The sequence below is a fragment of the Cupressus sempervirens genome, chromosome 9, assembly GCF_028749045.1.
Source record: "Cupressus sempervirens isolate cs-2001-9-10 chromosome 9, ASM2874904v1, whole genome shotgun sequence".
Taxonomy (NCBI): domain Eukaryota; kingdom Viridiplantae; phylum Streptophyta; class Pinopsida; order Cupressales; family Cupressaceae; genus Cupressus; species Cupressus sempervirens.
The window spans coordinates 696743565-696761490 of NC_143126.1; the positions used below are offsets into that span (position 1 = coordinate 696743565).

Genomic DNA, 17926 nt, shown 5'->3' on the forward strand with positions numbered 1-17926 from the left:
CACTCACTTCTAATGTGATCTTGATCTTTCACTTCATGATTCACATATTTCTCCTTGTTTGCATGTACACTCTTCTCTTCTCATCTCATTGCCACTTTCACACATATATTATTTAGGTTAAGATCTTCTCTATTTAAATATTTTTGTAATTATTTTTCTTGACACTTCCATATTTTTCCTCTTCATGTAAATTGTTGATCACAAAACATAGGGATCTGTGATCTATGTCATAAATGCATAAAACTCTTTCTAAAAACCTCTATATATATTAATTTTTCCTTCCATGTTAGCTCAAAAATGATTTACCTCAAAATATGTATCATTCCTGACTTTTATGTAAACTCTACATCTCTTGGCCTTTACTATTTTTTGATTACATGTAACATTTATATTACAATTAGTGCTACTATCATGTGCTCAATTTGTATTATGCTTATCATATGCTATGTAACTTGGTAATTGTATGCTTTGTAATGCTTGGTTGATGATGAGCTCAGTTTGTATAGAAAATTCTTGGTGATCATATAGTTACTCGACTCCTATAGAGTTTAGTATTTACATACTTATGTACATGACTTGACCTATATAGAGTAGCTTGATTTCACTGATGACCATCTAATTATTCCTTGTAAATGACTAAATGTTTAACACTAATAGACAATGATGGTTAGAGATATTGACATAGGTCATGGAGATGGAAGTGTATAAGATCAAAAAAATCACTAAGAATTAGATGATTGAAGTCCAAATTATATTTCAACAATTAGAAGTAGCAAAAGAGGAGTTAAAGAAAACCCTAAAAAGAAGAAAAGAGATAGCTAGTCCAAAAAAAATACTTGATACAAAGAATTTGACATAGAAGGACTACTTAACAGTGGAAAGATAGGTAACAATGATAAAGCATTCATGGAGTTTCTGGAGAAGAATAGTGCCCTAGCAAAAGAAGTAAAAGATCTCAAGACAGAACAAGAAATTTAATTAATCACACTATGTGAAGTAATCAAACAAAAGAAGAAAGCAATCGAAGAAAATCTCATGGCTAAAGAAGACAAAAGATAGATGGATAGCATAATTGAAGAGAGACCATTTGAAGAACAAAAGCTTACAAATAATCAGTCAGATATGATTAATCATTTAGTAATTAAAAATTAGGAAGAAAATAGAAAAGATTTGGAGATCACAAATCTAAGGCTACAGAATGAAAAATTGAAAGGTGGGTTAAGGAATGAAAAGGAACTTGTGGAGAGATTGAATAAACCAAATGAAGCAATCAAACACTTTGAATAAATGTTGAGGTCACCTAGAACAAAAGACACCTCTGGACTTGGATATAACAAGCACTCTCCATCTAATAAAGAAGGAGAATCATCCAAAAGTGGAGAATAAAGGATTGTAATATCCAAAGGAAAACCTACATGTCATCACTATGGGATAAAACCAACATTGAAATAGAAGAAAAAATGGTAAGAAAACTCCTAAACCTGAACCAAGTGGTAATTGTTTTAATTGCAAGAAAGTAGGACATCAAGAACATGAATGTATATCAATGAACAATGAATCAACTAGAAAGGTATCTAAATTCCAAGGTCATTGCTACAACTTTCAAAAGTATGGACATAGAGCTCATGAGTGCAAATTTAAGAAAAAGTCAAACTGGTTACCTAAAAAATAAACTCATACATCAAGGAAAGGTGATTCCTACAATTGGGATTATAATACATGGTACACTTGTCACCATTATTGAGAATATGGACATATTCCATAAAATTTCATCAAAACATATTTTAGAGGAAATTACAAGAAATGACTAAATGGAGAAATAGTATGTTTCAATTGTCTCAAATTTGGACACGTCAGTAGAAACTAGAAAATCAAAACACTAGAACTAGAACCAAGCAATGGAAGTGACAAACCTAAAGGAAAGAAAACATGGATTGAGATGGTAAGATTTGGATGCAATAGAGAAAATGAAACTATGATTACCCAATTTGATGGATCAGATGATCATACCACATCTCACTAAAGAAAGAAGGTATGTAGGAACTCTATACTCAATATTATAGCTTACATCAGTTCCTAGCATAGAAGTGTTAAAAGTTCATATCTGCATAAGTAAATATGTATTAAAATAAAATTAAAATAAAATCATAAAGTACCAAGCATCAAGGGTACTACAATCTATATTAACTGAGATTTGCAATATAGACTGAATAATCAAGGAAGGTAATATAGTGACTAAATGAATTATTTTTGGCTGAATGAGTAACCTTGACTGAACTAGTTATCATACACCAACCAAGTATGAAGATGTAATTTCCCTCCTCTTATACAATATATAAAACCATGATTTTCAAAACCAAATAATAATAATAGCAATAATGATCTCACATTGCCACTAGAGTAATTTGACAACCCCAATATGGTAACCTATTGACAAGTGTTAAGATTGTGCATAAAATTAGTCAAATAATGTTTACTAAAGCATTTTAATGATTAGTGGAAATGAATGATGGTTGAGTTTACTTGTTGTATGATAGAATGGATGATTAATGTATTTATAGAAAACAAACTAGAGTAAATAGACATGAAGATAATTAGATGTTGTAATAGTAAATTGTAGATGGGTAATTCGTAAAAAGATACATTACATTCAATAGACATCAAGATGTTGGTCAATCTGACTTAGTGAGGAATGCATAAAATTTTATTTAGGAAAGGTTATCCATTCTAGGTTTTTTATTATTATGATGCTAAATTGATGCATTCTTAGTGCTACTTATCTTATCATATTATGGTTTCTATCTAATGTGGGTCAATCATGTTTAACAATTGAGTATTGAAATATGATTCATGCATCCTAATGGTAACGGAATGGAATTATACATCTATGTTTGTGATCTTATACTGATACATATTGATTTATGCTATAATCAAAAATGTATAGGAGTGATCATATTGAATGGTGTTTTATAGTATATATTGGAGAAATTTTGTAAATGCTAGTGTAAAATGATAATTGTGTTATTGTAAATGAAGAATACATATAGGTAGCTCATTATGTTGATTTACATTTTTGATACCATGGATAATAGTATTTATGGATTAATATTACATATTTTGTATCTCATTTTATATTCTTATACCTCATATTGGGCTACTGATATTTTCATGAGTGTGCAGGTAGTAAGCCCATGGACACATGGAGAACCTTGCTAGGTGACCCTAAGGAGGGGATAACCTAATTACTAATGTATTTTTATTTGTGAAAATAGTTATTTGGTGATATGAATGGTTAAATGTATTTTTGTGTAATTATATTGGCATGCCAAATGTATATTGTGATGTGTTTTAAAAGTAGTGTCAATTGACACGTGTGTTGTGATGTGACATGCCAAGTGTGTTCAGTGAGTAGTTAAGTGACCCTTAGGTAACCATGAAGTGACCCAACATGAGTTTCCTTGTTTAGGAAGCCAAGATATTTGTCCCCCACTTAGATTTTTGAATACAAACTTGGAGCAGATTTCTAGGAGGGTAAAATCACCCTAGGGTTAGTTTAGGACTTTCTTTAAAGGCCCATATGGTACACCTTGGGGTTAGGGTCATATCTTAGTATATAGCTCTTCCCTAGGCACCTAGGATACCACCCAAAAGTTAGGGTTTTCCATATGGTCCAAATTAAAGAAGGGGGCATAAAGGAATGTTTTTGGGGGAGGGGAGAAGATAAGGGAATTTTGGGAAGAGTGGAGGGGGGACTCAAAAAAACAAGTAGAGACTTAGAAACAAGGGGAGAGATGGAAACATTTGGGGGCAAAAGGAGAAGAAACTCGAAAGCCAAGGAGGGAAAAAGCTCTTCATCACCATTCATCAACCATCATCTTGGAAGGAGGTTAGTGTTTCATGCCATGGTTTTTGTCTCATCTCATGGAAATTGAAATGTGGAACTTGTGATAGTGTTCTTGTAGGAATTATGTGACTTGCATATGGTGTATGCTATAGATGTTTGTGTATGTAAATGAGCATGTTGGATTCATGTGCATTTGGTTTTTCTTTCTTGATTTGTTGTGGTGGATTGAATATTGTGTTGGGTGTGAAGGCTTCACTCACCCTTGGGAGTGAAGAGAATCTTTAGGGTGAAGGGGTCAGTTTGGCTCAACATTGACGTTGAGAAATCCTCCTCTTGGAAGAGGGGATAGTTTCATGGAGTATGGGCTCCATTGAAGCCATATACCTTTCTATTGTTCCATAGGAGGTACAAGTGAGGATATGTGAAGAAGAGTAAGTGTTGATATCCTTGTTGAGGCATTTGATTATTGATAGCCTTGTTGAGGCATTTGATTATTGATAGCCTTGTTGAGGCATTTGATTATTGATAGCCTTGTTGTGGCATGATTCTTAAAAGCCTTAGTGGCATATTGCAATTGCAAGATTTGTTATTCATAAGGATATGAAATTCTCCTCCTTGGACAGCCCACCTTCATCCAATGTTTATGATTCCATTTGTGAATCATTGTGTAAGCCTTGGTGGGGAGTATTGTGTTGTAGTGTGATGATTGTATGTGATAAAACTTGTTGTATAAGTTGTGTAATTTTGTGTATAAGATATTGATTTTCAAAACAAATTGTGTTACCACCTAGCATTGGTTCTCCTAGCATGGGGGTGGTCTTGAAAAGGCATATGGTTGGAGGAAAGCATCCCATGGGTATTGTTGTGTGTTTCATTGCAGGTGATAGTTGAAGCTAAAGCTTGGAGGAAAATACTTGGTGCTGTCCTTCTATGTGTAAATAGATAGTCCTTGAATGTTAAAGTGTAAAGGGAGAGTTTCCCATTGTGTACCCCCATTAAGATTATTGAGTCTGATTATATATATTATTTTAAAAAGGGAAACTATATTTATATTTGTGAAGTTCACTAGTTGTTGCACATGTACTTCCACTTGTGTTGAGCCATGGGAAAGTATGTCACAATTTTGGTGTGAAGGATAAATGTTTAGCAAAGTTCTTTTTCTTGCAAAAAATACTTTACATTGGGTGTTCTTTTGAAGTACAAATATTTACCTTTATTCATGTTGTAAAAAAGATGTAATTATATCCTTTTTAAATAATTAATATAAGTTCTCTAATTGAATTGTAATGGCTAGATTTTTTTTGTGTATCAGAGTTATCATTGATGTATTGACTAAAGCATATTTTATTATAATTTGAATTGCCCTTATTAGTAGATTTAGTGACTAAGGAAATAATTATTATTATTTTAATAATAATAAAAAGTAAACCTTATGTTTTGAAAGAAAAATTAAACTGCAGAAATTTTATTGTCAACTTAGCAATGGCATCTTATTAAAGAAAAAAAAATTAGGATGATTTGGATTGAAAATTTTGGGGCATGACAAAAGACATTTATTACAGGCCTAAAATGAAAGTTTTAAGGTATTTATCAAATTTGGACATTTATTTTCATTCACCAAGTAATCAAAGATCTTACGACAAGATTGTAGGAGTTGATAAAATCTGACTCTGCAATGCACCAAGATCACTTGCATGCAAATAGCTTGCTGAAGAGAAACCAAAGGAGCAAGATCTTGAAGCGAACAATGCAAGAGAAAATATTTTACAATAGGAAAATGAAATTTCTATGTGAATGGATGAATTTACAATAAGAGAGAAACTTCTTATAAAAGCCTCAAGGAAGCTTGTAGAACAAGTTGGAAGGTGGTAGAAATAAGGTTGACAACTAAGCACACTTCCACAAAAAGGTGGAACATGCTAGAAGGGAAAAAAGTCTTGTGTTGTCAACAACTCATCACTACAAAAATTAACTACATGCATTTACCTAAGTAAGCTTAAGTAATAGAATAAGTAAATAATTAATTAATTACTCAAACACCCTCGCTTAAGTGCAACTTAGGGGGATGCCTTAAGCTCACAAAACTAAGAGAAAATGCAAGATGGGTCACAGCAACAAGGCCATGTTAGGTACCCATGTACAATGCAAGAAATACAACCTCTGAAAATGGAGAAAGAGGGAAAACCACATGGGAAAAACCCTCCTCCAAAAATAGGTAAAAACAGCTTTAAAAAAATGAAGTGAAGGAAGGAAGGCCTCAACCAATCCCCCCAAGGACAGCTTCTGTAACCCCAAGCATAGACCGCAACTAAAGATAGTGTGGTGATGCAAAAGGTTTAGTGAAGATGTCTACAACCTGTGCATCAGTGGGAATGTACTCCAATGTAATAACACCATCCTAAATTAACTGACAGATGAAATGCATATGCAACTCAATGTTCTTGGTATACTGATGCTCCACTGAGTTACATGAAATGTGGATGGCACTCTAATTATCACACCACAAGATAGTGGAATGATCGGGAGGAGAACCAAAATCATTCATCAACTGCCAAAGCCATAAAGCCTCTAACTAGCAAGTACTACGACCAGGTACTCAGCCTCTATAGATGAAACTGCTCGAGCATGTTGCTTTTTGCATGACCATGTGATAAGACTAGAGCCAAGATAGAACACGAAGCTAGAAGTAGACTTTTGATCATCAATATCACCAACCCAATCTAAGTCGATATAGCCAACAATGTGTGGAGTCCCCATGGTGTAATGAATGCCATACATGAGTGTATCCTAGATGTAGTGCAAAATATGCCCAGAAACTTGCTAGTGACTCTCATGAGGGTCCTAAGAAAATTGAGAGACAAGGCCAACTACAAAAGAGAGATCAAGACAAGTGTGTGTCAGGTACAACAAGCTACTAACCAACTATCGATACAAAGTAACATCCATTGAAGGCAAAGAGTACGAAGTAGACAAAGTGACACCTGACTAAAAAGGTGTGGGAGAAGGCTTGCAATCAAGCATGTCAAGAGCATACTTCTGCCAATACACAAAAATCCCAGTAGGAGACTAAACAATCTAAAGACCAAGAAAATAGTATAGCAAACCAAGATCAATCATCTCAAACTAGTTCATCAATGCAATCTTAACATTCTAAAGCATAGATGATGAGCTACCCATGAGAATAAGATCATCAACTTATAGAACAAGAATCAAAATCTCCTCTCTGAGATGTTGAATGTACACTATGGAATCAAAATGGTAGTGAGTGAAGCTTGTAGATGTATATGAGCAATGTTAGTATACTAATAGAAACCAAATTTAAATAAAGCTTCTACAAACTAAACAAAATTCATAAACTTCAAGATAGACTAAGATGAGCTCTCAATTGATAATATGAGCCATTAATGGACTCTCTCAATGAGAAGCTCTCTTGTTAAGTGGCTTTGTCTAAATAGATAGGATGTATGCTCAAGCTTATGCTTCAAAAAGGGCTTCAAATGGAGTTGGAATTTGGGTGTGAGTGTATGGTTTTGATGTAAAATGGCTTCTTAAAATGGCATTATGACTTTACTTCATGGATTTTGTTCTTTTTCAAAGGGGAAGGATCCAATTTATAGGCGAGAGGCTTGAGGGATTGAGGGCTAAGATGCAAGGATGGGGAAAAGCTCATGGAGGGCTCAGATTGCATGAGAGGAGAGCACATGGATTGTGCTTCCTTATAGCCAATCAAAGAGTGACACATGTCACAGGGTGAGAGGATGGAGGAAAGGGGAAGGATGAGTCAACAAAGGAGGCTCAAGGGATAAAATCTTAATAAAGACCCTCATAATGGCTTGTAAGAACAATGAAAGGGCTTGGAAGAGTCATTTATGGCCTAGTGGGCTTCATAAAGTTTTATGGTTGGGATATTTTGAGGGAGATGAGAGGAATTTCGACTTGGGCTTGATTAGGAAGGTTTTAAGCTTGCTTAGGATTGTGCAAATGATTAGAGGATGGATTAGGATGGTTTAGGATTAGCTTAGGGATAGGCAAGTGGATGGCATTTAATGAGGGTGGGTGAAAGAGGAGATATTTGTTAACTTTGGCTTGGGTTAGTAAGTCTTAACCCATGTTTAGGGAATGTGACAAGGTTAGGAGGGGATTAGGATTAGGTTTAAAGACATCTTCTAGAAGAGTCTAGACTTTGGATGAGGATAAAGACTTTCTAGAATAGTCTAGAACTTCCTAGGATGAGGATGAAGACTTTCTAGAAGAGTCTAGAACTTCTTAGGATGAGGATAAATTAGATTTTTAGAAAATAAATAAAGTTTTATTTATTTCAAGAGTTTGGGTTGAGAAGATATTTATTAAAACTTTTTTAATAAACATGAGAATTAATATTTAATCTTAATTAAATATTTTGAGTTGGGATTAGGGGTAGGAAATGATGGGATTAGCCTTTAATCAAAATTAAAGAAGGATTAGAAGATTTTGGAAGAGGTCAGTGGTCTTAAGGAAATTGGCCAAGTTTTGGGCAAAAAATAAATTTTTTATTTATTTTGGGTTTTTTGGTCAATTTATTAATTAAATAATTAATAAATAAGGAAATAATGTTTAAATAAGATTTAAACATTTTTGGGAGGGATTCCTTAATTAAATATTTTTAATTAAGATAAAGGGATTTAATGGCATAAAAATAAATTAATTAATTAAGTAATTAATTAATTAATAAATGATGATGTCATCCAAAAAATTTTCAAAAAATAAAATTACTTTATTTTCTAAAGGATTTAGGTGTCTACATTTTGCCCCTCTTGATGTGATGTCGCAAGTGGCATGGCATCAAAGATAAGAAAATAAGATGCCCAAGGCTAGAGTAGAAGAGGAGAGAATGGACTGCAAGATGCCCCCTCAAGAAGGCGGTGGGGAGAGAAAGCGAGGCTCGACGGCTTCTTGAAAAGTACAAGAATTTGAGATGAGCAAGGAGACTCAGATTGGCTTAAGAGAAGAGGTTTAGTTAGCTAAAACTCTCACTACAGGAGAATGATAAAGGGAGAATCAAAGGCACAAGAGGAAGCAAGCTTAAGATCTCAAGGATTGCAGAGGATGAAGGAGCGGAGCGCTATAAAAAGGAATCCAAGATAGGGAGATGGATGATGGGATGATAAAGTTGATGCAACAGGATTTCAAAGAGTCAGATTGGCAGAAGATGGGTTTCAGAGATCCCTAAGACTAGGATTGTGGAGCTTGAAAGATGAGGCTTGGTGGATTGATTTGATTGGTGGATCCTTAAGACTAGGATTGTGGATCCCTAAAGCTAAAAGTGAAGATTGATTCTGAGAGATATAGTTGCACAAGCTGGGGTAGGAGAGACAGATGTTGGATATGGATGGGGGATAATGGAGATGAAGGGAAACCATTGAAGCTTTTTTGAGCAGGGGGATACTTCAAAGAGAAGTACCACCATGTAGTTGAGCACTAGATTTGCTATAGGACTGTTGGTTAATTGCCAAGGTTACCAAGAACATCAAGGCCTTTTCACCAACTGTCCAAAGGATTGATGAACTGACTCAAAACAAACACGCAAGGATTGCCCCAGCATCACACATGAATCCCAAAAGAATTAGAGCAAAACTGACACTGGGTAACCCATAAGCAAAAAAGAAAAACAAATAAAAGACTTGATGAAGACCTTACGCCCAGATTGCCCCATTCACAGTATACCATGATATGGAAGATCGTGGCAACCTTGAGGAGGAAACAAAAAGATTGTCTGGAAAAGATACTTCAAGACCTAAAAGGGAAGATCCCAAAACAAAAGAAAGAGAAAATCTAAAAGAGAACTGTTTGCCAATGAGATGGGTGGGACGAGGTACTAATGGACCAAGATCAAACATGAGGAAAGCTATATTTTGCAAGGATCTATCGAAGAGCACCTAAGCTGATGGATCTGGATGAGTGATGCATCTAGCAAGCTGAACTAAGAAGGATAACACTTTGGTGACAGGAGATCTAGCTAAAGGATGCATTAGAATAACTAACCAAGGGTTGTGTGATGTGTGCAAGATGTTGATCAAGGAGGAACTGACACGAAAGCTGGATAGATACAATGGTACTAAGCTAAAGAGGATGTACAAGCTGATAGACCAAGATATGTTACAAATGTACAAGGTTGTTCATGTTTTGGTTTTTGTGAGATGGAAATGTTTATGAAGGGTGGAATGTTTGTAATAATTGATAGGTGGATAGGTAGATGGTTTGCGAAAAGCTTAAGTGAAAATGGGGTTCTTTTTGTGCATGTGATAGGATACAAACTAGGATACAAGCTTTGGTATATAATACAAGCTGGAATATGGTACAAGCTTTGGACAAGATTTGGATATACAAGCTATGATACAAGGGATGATACAAGATTTACAAGCTGGGGTATAAGATTTACAAGCTGAGGTACAAGATTTACAAGCTATACAGGAGGTATTTACAAGCTTCACTAGATTTTGGATATTTGGTTGGAACACCAAGGGAACAAGCAGGTGTTTTATGGGATGGTGGATGAATGGATGCGGGATAGGATAGTGATAGATAATGGATTAGTCTTAGTACACAAGGCACCTAAATTACCAGGTTTTCACCAAGGTACCTATCCAAGGCGCTTAAATTGCCAAGTTTTCACCATTGGATGCTTATTTCTCTTTACTATTTTTTTTTGTATTTTTCAAAAGCTAGGTATGCCAAGGATCTTCAAGCATAGAACTTCTTAAGATGAATGATGTTAGTAGGATCATTCAAGAGTTCTCCTTTCAGTGTAGATAGTTGATAGGCTCCAGAGCCAAAGGAGGCAATGACAATATAAGGACCAAGCCATGTAGGTTCAAACTTGCCTTTCTTTTCTCGATCTGCTTGGACTTTCGTGTTTTCTTTGAGGACCGTGTCACCCAATTGAAAGTTTCGTGGAAGTACCTTCTTGTTGAAATTCCTTTTGAGACAAGTTTGGTAGACTGTGAGATGATCATAGGCTTGTTGTAGCTTCTCGTTTAAGAGATCTAGCTGGGTGAGTCTGGCTACTCTGTATTATTCATCTGATATTTGCCCTTGCAAAGATATGCACAAGGAGGGAAGTTCAACCTCTATAGGTAGTACCGCTTTGGTACCATAGACTAGGGAGTATGGAGTTGTGCCTATGGATGTACAGAAGGAAGTTTGATAAGCCCATAGGGTAGGATTAATCTGTAGGTGCCAATCGCGGCTAGAATCATTGACAACTTTCTTTAGGATTTTGAGGATGGTTTTATTAGTTGCCTCTGCCTGGCCATTACCTTATGGGAAATATGGGCTAGAAAAGTAGTGATGGATGCGAAGGGAAGTACACAATTCTTTCATGTTGAAATTTTTGAAGTTACCTCCGTGGTCGGTGAAGATGGTGGATGGGATGCCAAAGCGGCAAACAATATGGTACAAGATGAACTTGGAGACCTAAACTCTTGTAGCTGAGACTAGGGGGACTACTTCCAACCATTTAGTGAAATAGTCTATAGCTATTATTATCCATTTATGTCCATCAGATGAGAGAGGTGTGATCATTCCAACTAGATCAAGGCCCCAACAAGCGAAAGGCCAAGGTGGTGCAATAGGCTATAGATCTTGTGCTAGAGCATGCACAAGATTTGTGTGCTGCTGACACAGGAGACACTTTCTGACAAAGTCATAGGAGTCTTCTTCAATGGTAGGCCAATAGTAGCCTGCTCTAAGGATTTATCACATGAGGACAATACCACTCATGTGGGCACCGCAAAGTTTGAAGTGTACTTCTTTTAATGCCATTGCGGCCTCATTTTCATCTAAACATCTAGAGAGAGTATCATGATAACCCCGATGATATAGGGTATTGGCTATGATAACATAGCAGGATGATTTTTGGATGAGGTTTTGGCATTGGGTACATGTGAGGTGAGGGGAGATGATACCATCTTTAAGGTAAGCGTGAATCTCATGGTACCAAGGGGATTGGGGACCAACCAAGATACAAACATAGTTTAAGTCATCATTCGCATAGGCACATGTGAGGAGCTGCTCGACTAAAAACTCATACTGTGTAACTGCTTGGGGAATCTCCAAGAGTGAGCTGATAGTAGCCATAGCATCTGCTACTTTGTTCTGTATTCGAGGCACTTTGTAAACTGAAGCTTTGTAAAATGTTGGGTTAGCTGATCAACTAGCTCTTTGTAGGGTAATAACTTTTCATCTTTGGTTTGATATTCATTTAGGGCTTGCTTGATGATAAGCTGAGAATCGCTAAAGATTTGTAACTCAGTGATGTTCCATTCTGCAGCTATCTTTAATCCTGCTATAAGAACCTCATATTCAGCTATATTGTTGGTGCTAGGGAATTGTAGCTTGAAGGCTTTTGGAATGTAATCTCCTTGAGGTGTGACCAACAATATTCCTACCCCTAATCCATGAGATGTATATGAGCCATCAAGATAAATTTTCCATGGGGGTTGTTCTTCAATTAGACAATTATGTTCATCTAGAAATTATGTGATCAAAGGATATGTATCTACTAGAGGCACATCAGCTAGGTGATCTGCTATAGCTTGCCCTTTGATTGCCTTCCTATCCACATACAGGATGTCAAATTCGCTAAGGAGCATAACCCATTTGGCCAAATGGCCTGTAAGTGTTGTTTTGGAGAGCATATACTTGAGAGGGTCAATCTTGGAGACTAGTTGGATGGTATGACTTAGCATGTAGTGGCAAAGCTTTTGAGTTGAGAAAACAACTACCAAACAAGCTTTTTCCATAGGAGTATAATTGAGTTCATAACCAACTAGGGTTCTACTGATGTAGTAGATGGCTCTTTCTCTATCGTAGTCATCGAGCTATGCTAGAAGTGCCCCTAGAGCAGTAGGCATTGCTGATATGTACAAGATCAAGGGACGACCAGGAATGGGTGGAAGCAAGATAGGGGGATTGATGAGATACTGCTTGAGATGATCGAAGTTGTGTTGACATAAAGGATCCCACTTGAAGTTTTCATCCTTCTTCAGTAAGTGTGCAAATGGCGTACACTTATCTGCAAGTTGGGAGATGAAGTGCTGAATGGATTGAAGCTTTCCCTGAAGAGTGAGAAGCTATCATAGTGTCTGGGGAGGAGGCATGTCTAAGATAGCTTTGACCTTCTTGGGGTCAATCTCTATACCTTGTTTAGAAATTATAAAGCCTAGAAGCTTGCCAGATGTGACCCCAAAGACACATTTCTTGGGATTCAGCATGAGATGATATTTGGCTAACCTATCAAAGACTTTCTCCAGGTCAACAAGATGATCCATGAAGGTATGATATTTAACCAAGATATCATCCACGTAATCCTCCAAAATGCTATGGATAAGATCATGGAAAATGACTGTCATAGCTCTTTGATAGGTAGCCCCAGCATTCTTTAAGCTAAAAGGCATCATGTTGTAGCAAAAGGTTCCCCAAAGGGTAGTGAATGTTGTCTTATGTTGATCCTCTTCTGCAATCTTGATTTGATTATACCCAAAAAATCCATCCATGAGGGACAAAATTTCATGTCTAGCTATAAGATCTACAATCATATCTATGTTGGGCAAGGGAAAATCATCTTTTGGACAAGCTTTGTTAAGATTTTTGAAATCAGTGTAGATTCTGATGTCACCGAAAGGCTTAGTGATGGGGACCATGTTGGAGATCCACTATGAGTAGTTGATAGGTCAGATAACCTTAGCAGCTAACATTCTTTCTAATTCATCTTTGACCAGTAATGCCACCTTGGGGTGCATTTTTCTAAGCTTTTTTTCTGATGGGCTTTATCTTTGGATCGACTGCAAGATGATGAACTACAAGCTTTGGATCCAGTCCTAGCATGTCCTGATATGACCATGCAAATTGACCAATGTTCTCTCTTAAGACCTCAAAGAGGAGGTCAACTTGGTCTTGTGATAGGGATGTAGCAATGTGAACAAGTCTAGGGATATCTGAAGAATCAATGTTGACTTCTCTAGTATCCTCAATTAGAATAGAAGACACCTCTGGTTGATTATCTTGAGGAGGCAATGCTAAATCCTCATGTTCTGCTTGTGACTCTAGATTTTCTTGCTGAGGGGTTCTCTTCGCTACCTTAGCTAGTCCCAGATTCAACTTAGTTCCAATTTTGGGTGTATCAAAACTAGGTTGGAGATATTCTCCAAAATACCCCTTGGGATCTAGCTTATAGATATAGGCAGAATCTGGCTTTGTTTGCTTGTGAGGAATTTCGGCTCCCATGAATCTCAGAAGCGCTTCCTCTAATGTGAACTCATCAATGTGTATGAAACTCTCTCAATGAGGATGATCACTTGATGTAGAGGTGTGTCTAATAGCTAAGATGGCTTGATTATGTATGTATGCTCAAATGCTCAAATGGGCTTAAATGGAGGATTTTTGATAGATTTTGGTGAATGGATTTGATGTAAAAAATGGCTTCTCAAAATGGTATTATGGCTTTACTTTCTAGATTGTGTTAAAATGGCTTGGGAGAGGATTCCTTAAATAGGCAAAGGGCTTGAGGGATCAAGGGCTAGGATGCAAGGATGGGAGAAAGCTTATGGAAGGTTTAGATTGAATGAGAGGAGAGCACATGGATTGTGCTTCCTTACAGCCAATCAAGGAGTGACACATGTCACAGGGTCATTGGTTAGAGCAAGAGGGGTTGAGGGGTCAACAAAGGAGGCTCAAAGCTCATAAAGACCCTCATAATGGCTTGTAAGAGCAATGGATGGGCTTGTAAGAGTCATTTATGGCTTTGTGGGATTCATAAAATTTTATGGTTGGGATATTTGTGAGAGAGTTGAGATATTTTGACTTGGGTTGGATTAAGAAAGTCTTAAGCTTGACTTAGGAATGTGCAAATGATTAAGGCTTGGATTAGGCTTGGGTTAAGATTAGATTAGGCTTGTTAGAGATGGGCAAGTGGATGGCATTTAATGAGGGTGGGTGAAGGAGGAGATATTTGTTAAATTTTGGCTTGGGTTAGCAAGTCTTAACCCATGTTTAGGGAATGTAACAAGGTTAGGAGGGGATTAGGATTAGGATTAAAGATAAGGATTGACATCTTCTAGAAGAGTCTAGGCTTTGGATGAGGATGAAGACTTTCTAGAAGAGTCTAGAACTTCCTAGGATGAGGATAAAAAAGGGTTTTAGGAAATAAATAAATTTTTATTTATTTCAAGGGTTTGGGTTGAGGAGATATTTATTAAAATATTTTTAATAAACATGAGGATTAATATTTAATCTTAATTAAATATTTTGAGTTGGGATTAGGGGTAGGAAATGATGGGATTAGCCTTTAATCAAAATTAAAGAAGGATTAGAAGATTATGGAAGAGGTTAGTGGTCTTAAGGAAATTGAAATAAATTATTTATTTATTTTGGGATTTTTGGTCAATTTATTAATTAAATAATTAATAAATAAAGAAATAATGTTTAAATAAGATTTAAACATTTTTGGGAGGGATTCTTTAATTAAATGTTTTTAATTAAGATAAAGGGATTTAATAGCATACAAAATTAATTAATGATGATGTCATCAAGGACCTTTTTCAGAAAATAAAAATATTTTATTTTCTAAAGGATTTTTAGGTGTCTACAGTACCCGGCTACCCATTTGAAGCTCGTAAGATGTTTAATCTTTTTAAAACTTTCCATTCAGCATGTCTACTCATCCCATGATGATAGATTGTCATTCTGAGCCATTTTATGAAGTCTCGTTTTGAGCAATTGTAAAATCTGCATTTTTGCCTAAGTATCAAATAGCAACAGGAGGCCATGTTTACGTGTGAATATCTCACACCTAGTGATGTTTCATGACTTTCCACTTTGGGAGTATTTAGTATCAATACCTGAGAGACAATGTTTTAGATTTTGAGTTATTTCAAATTAGTTTGATTAGGTTTTGAACCCCTCAAAGTTGGTAATTTATTATTTTCATGCACTTGCAAATTGTGCAAAATTCTGAAAGGCCTTGTTTGACCTATCATAACTTTTGACTAGTTGATCTGAATATAAAATTTCCTTTTGCATCATATTATAGAGGTCAAAGACTTGCCATGTTTCAATTTTGAGCTTATGATAAATCCATTTGATCAGTTTTCAAACGTGATTCCAGATGCAATTTATAAAGTTTTACTGGTATCAGCACATACAAATTTTTCAGAACCCTTGTTCATGATGTCATATCTTGCAATCAGTGATAGGTGAGATCAAATGGATTGTACCAATATGTTGTACTCTGAAAATATTTTAAGTATGCCAATTTTCAAGTCTTGACAAATCTGTCTACACACTTTCCCAAGTCCAATCCATTTGCAAAAATTATTTTTCTGTCAGTGCTTTTAGTCTATAAATTTTGAGTAGCCCACTTTGAATTCTTTTCATTTGTGTCCTATTATTTTTCATGAGCCCAAATCATAGATTTATACTCTTCTCATGACACTGAGCAAATGCCCCAATTTTTGTTTCCCCAAGTGTCTGTTTACCTAATTTTCAAAGCCAAATCCAAATGCATGTTATGGTTTTCTAACTTGTTTTCTTGCAGGCAATATTGAACGATAACTTCGTCAATCAATATCTTTTGACTGAAAATTTCTCATGAGATGAGATTTGATAGGGTAAAAGTGTGTGGAGTAGAGATTCAATATGTTCGATTTCAAAACCCGGTCAGGTGTTTGATCAATTTTTAAGGCCAGTCAAAGGACCTCCTAACACCAAATTGACAGTTTATAGAAAGATATAAAATGAGCTTCAAATTTGCTTTTAGTGGTCAAATTTGTTTCAAATCAGTGTCATTGGGTGAATGAGTTAGTTTTGCAGTTTAGTCGTTTGTAAATGAAAAAAAAAAATTAGCTGGACCCACTTTGGGGCCTGACCAATCCTATCAGATTAATAAGGTGATAAAAATAAGGTGGAGAGATTTAATATATTAAATAATAGACCTTAACCTTATTATATGCCCTATGCACAAACTTGTGGAGTCTTTTCAGCAATAGGGCTTTCTCTTTTCTGAAAATCTCACCAGTTGGGCAAGATAGGTCTTACATTCACGAAGCTTTTTCAAGGGTTTTTTGCTAAGAAGGAGATGCACATTTTGATGGTGGCTCTTGATGCTTCTAAAGTTATTATTCTACTTAATTAGCAATTGTTGCTAGAAAACAAGGCAAGAATCTCTATGGAAGAGGACTAACCTTAGTTGATCAAAACAAGGACTCAATTGATAATGGCTGAGTGCAAATTATAGAATTAGAGGATGGATGGTAGCTTATTAGCAATGATATTAGAAAGATAGAGAACATATTAGAGGAAAATTCTCAGGACCCTTTCGATGCAGTATAATGGACAGTCTTGTAGACAATTATCTACAACATGAGCACGCAGAAGCATCCACATAACTACTCCCAACAACTATATGACAAATATAGAGTGTCTTTTGAAGAGTATATTAATTCAATGGTATTATCTTCTTTAAGGGAAAAACATGAAGATTTTATGTTGAGAGAGCTTGTGAGATGATGGGATAACCACAAAATAATGGTTCGGTGGCTATCTTGTTTCTTTACCTATATGGACCAATATTTCATCCCACAGAGCTCCCTTCCTGGTCTTAATATGATTGGTCTTAAAAATTTTTGTTATCTAGTTTATCAAGAAGTGAATGCTAATGTAAGAGGCATTGTCATTGCATTGATTGATCGAGGATGTGAGGGAGATCAAGTAGATCGTTATTTGCTGAAAAATGTTGTGGGCATTTTTATGCAGATAGCATATGGGGAGCAAGGGAGCAATCAGCTCCAACATAATCCACAAAATAAAGCAGCAATACATAAAGGAACAACAAGCCATGGCATTTGAAGGCAATAGACTATAGAAGAGGCCTCAAATGGCCAAGGCTAAGGGCATTCACGGCAAGGAAGTTGTTGCATTAAAGAGTAGAAGTTCCACATGTAAAGAGTAGACACCATTGAAGAGAGAAGCTATAGAAAACAAGGAGAACTCATAAAGAAGCCACTCCATAATCTTAAACCCACATGCAAGAAAAGATGCCATAACCCA

General features: G+C 36.0%; 1 pseudogene; it reads left to right on the forward strand.

Annotated features, from left to right (window-relative positions):
• The first annotated feature begins 4651 nt into the window (after nucleotides 1-4651).
• Nucleotides 4652-17725, forward strand: LOC149540633 (cullin-1 pseudogene; annotated as a pseudogene).
• The last annotated feature ends 201 nt before the right edge of the window (nucleotides 17726-17926 follow it).